The 2,749-nt window shown below is 48.1% G+C and overlaps 1 pseudogene; it reads left to right on the top strand.

The window, feature by feature from the left end:
- The first annotated feature begins 580 nt into the window (after positions 1-580).
- LOC102924200 (transcription factor SOX-6 pseudogene) lies at positions 581-2,180 on the top strand (annotated as a pseudogene).
- Positions 2,181-2,749: the final 569 nt, after the last annotated feature.

A 2,749-nucleotide genomic window follows, 5' to 3' on the forward strand; every position in this document is an offset into this window, starting at 1 on the left:
ACAAAGTTCCAATCCCCAAATCAATATTAAGAACAAATATTCCTATCAGTACCTTCAACAGCTTCTGGAGAGCGCTCACAGCTAATGACACAGCCGGTCATCTCTTGGCTAGACCTAGTTATTGCCATTAGGTATGGCCTGGAGCACTCCTGAAATAAATATGAAGTTTTACTACTTTCTCTCAAGTGACAAAATGGCTTGAAAAATTTGATGGAGCTCTTCTTTGCCCTGATGCTCAGATTCTGGGCTGTCCTGTTCACTGACTTGCTCCCACTGAGGGGCTCTGGGTAAGGCTCCCTGTAAGCAACCAGGCCTGGGTTCAGGAAGGTTAAAGTTACAACATAGCAGAACTGCCTGTAGTTAGGAGTTGGCAGAGGAAGCCTCAATACATCTAGCCCTGTGGCATGTCTCCAGAGCTCCCCTTGAGTGACAAGAGCAGATCACCCCACTTATAAGCAGCCACTGAGAAATGAAGTCGCCAGAGGAGCTGGTGGGCTGTCCCAGAAGCCATCTGTCTACTAGCTAGCAGCACCCTCATACTTCCCCTCCCCGTGGTTTCCTTTTAGCCTTGTCTTTGTGTTGAGGCTTCTAACATCCTGGACTCAGCCCTTTACAGCTCCAGCAGCTCTATGCCGCTCAGCTGGCCAGCATGCAGGTGTCACCTGGAGCAAAGATGCCATCAACTCCACAGCCACCAAACACAGCAGGGACGGTCTCACCTACTGGGATAAAAAATGAAAAGAGAGGGACCAGCCCTGTAACTCAAGTTAAGGATGAAACAACAGCCCAGCCGCTGAATCTCTCATCCAGGCCCAAGACAGCAGAGCCTGTGAAGTCCCCAACATCTCCCACCCAGAGCCTCTTCCCAGCCAGCAAAACCAGCCCTGTCAACCTGCCAAACAAGAGCAGCATCCCCAGCCCCATTGGAGGAAGCCTGGGGAGAGGATCCTCTTTAGATATCCTGTCCAGTCTCAACTCTCCTGCCCTGTTTGGGGACCAGGACACAGTGATGAAAGCCATTCAGGAGGCTCGGAAGATGCGAGAACAGATCCAGCGGGAGCAGCAACAGCAGCCACACGGGGTTGATGGGAAACTGTCCTCCATGAACAACATGGGGCTGAGCAACTGCAGGAATGAGAAGGAAAGAACACGTTTTGAGAACTTGGGACCCCAGTTAACAGGGAAGTCAGGTGAAGATGGGAAGCTGGGCCCAGGCGTCATCGATCTTACTCGGCCCGAAGATGCAGAGGGAAGCAAAGCAGTGAATGGCTCTGCAGCTAAACTACAGCAGTATTATTGTTGGCCAACAGGAGGCGCCACTGTGGCTGAAGCACGCGTCTACAGGATGCCCGCGGCCGTGCCAGCAGCGAGCCTCACATCAAGCGACCAATGAATGCGTTCATGGTTTGGGCAAAGGACGAAAGGAGGAAAATTCTTCAGGCTTTCCCTGACATGCATAACTCCAACATTAGCAAAATCTAAGGATCTCGCTGGAAATCCATGTCCAACCAGGAGAAGCAACCTTACTATGAAGAACAGGCCCGGCTAAGCAAAATCCACCTAGAGAAGTACCCAAATTACAAGTACAAACCCCGGCCGAAGCGCACGTGCATCGTGGATGGCAAGAAGCTCCAGATTGGGGAGTACAAGCAACTGATGCGCTCCCGGAGGCAGGAGATGCGACAGTTCTTCACTGTGGGGCAACAGCCTCAGATTCCCATCACCACAGGAACAGGTGTTGTGTATCCTGGTGCTATTACTATGGCAACGACCACACCATCACCTCAGATGACATCTGACTGCTCTAGCACCTCTGCCAGCCCAGAGCCCAGCCTCCCTGTCATCCAGAGCACGTATGGTATGAAGATGGACGGCGCAAGCCTGGCTGGGAACGACATGATTAATGGAGCGGATGAAATGGAAGCCTATGACGACTACGAAGATGATCCCAAATCAGACTATAGCAGCGAAAATGAGGCCCCAGAGCCTGTCAGTGCCAACTGAGGAGCTTTTGTTTGCTGAATTAAAACACTCTGACATTTCACTCCCTTTCCCCAACAACAACAACCAAGTTCTTAAAGAGCCCGCATGCATTTGTGGCTCCACCGTACATCAGCAGAGTGGTCTTAATCGCTTTGTAACGTGTGAGACAGAAAATTACGTTTTCCTGAGTTTTCATAAACTTGAGTTTTTGTCGTTACCATTACTGTTGTTGTTTATTTAGGTGAAGACGTATTAAATATGAGACACCGGGACTTGGAAACTTATCTCCGCCCATCGCTGTCTTTCAAGTCTTACATTTCTGTCTTACTATTTTTCTTTGGGATGTTGACAAAGGGTTTAAGTTACTGTTTTAGATGGGGTTAAACATTCTCACTCAGGTATGCTGTGCCGGCTACAGGTTGTGAATGTGTTTTTATTCTGAATTACTTTAGAAAACAACTGAGGATTTCATATTGTGAAACCGGACAAGTCCACGGCGTGTGCGGCTACGTATAGAACATGTTCAAAAGGCCTCGGAATTCCATTTTTTTTTCCATGTGTAGAATTCAACATTGAATGTGCCAAACCTTTTTCATAACTTTTGAATCTTAACTATTTTGAAAGTCTTACAGGAGACACTGCAAAGTCTTAGACAATCTTTGGCATCTTAAAATAAAATAGCAAACCACATTTTTTTTTCAAGAAAATGGTGAAGTACTCAGGAATCTGGAGACAAGATATTGTAAGGAATGAGCAAGGCTGCCAC

The sequence above is a fragment of the Peromyscus maniculatus genome, chromosome 9 (assembly GCF_049852395.1).
Source record: "Peromyscus maniculatus bairdii isolate BWxNUB_F1_BW_parent chromosome 9, HU_Pman_BW_mat_3.1, whole genome shotgun sequence".
In the NCBI taxonomy this organism is placed as follows: Eukaryota; Metazoa; Chordata; class Mammalia; order Rodentia; family Cricetidae; genus Peromyscus; species Peromyscus maniculatus.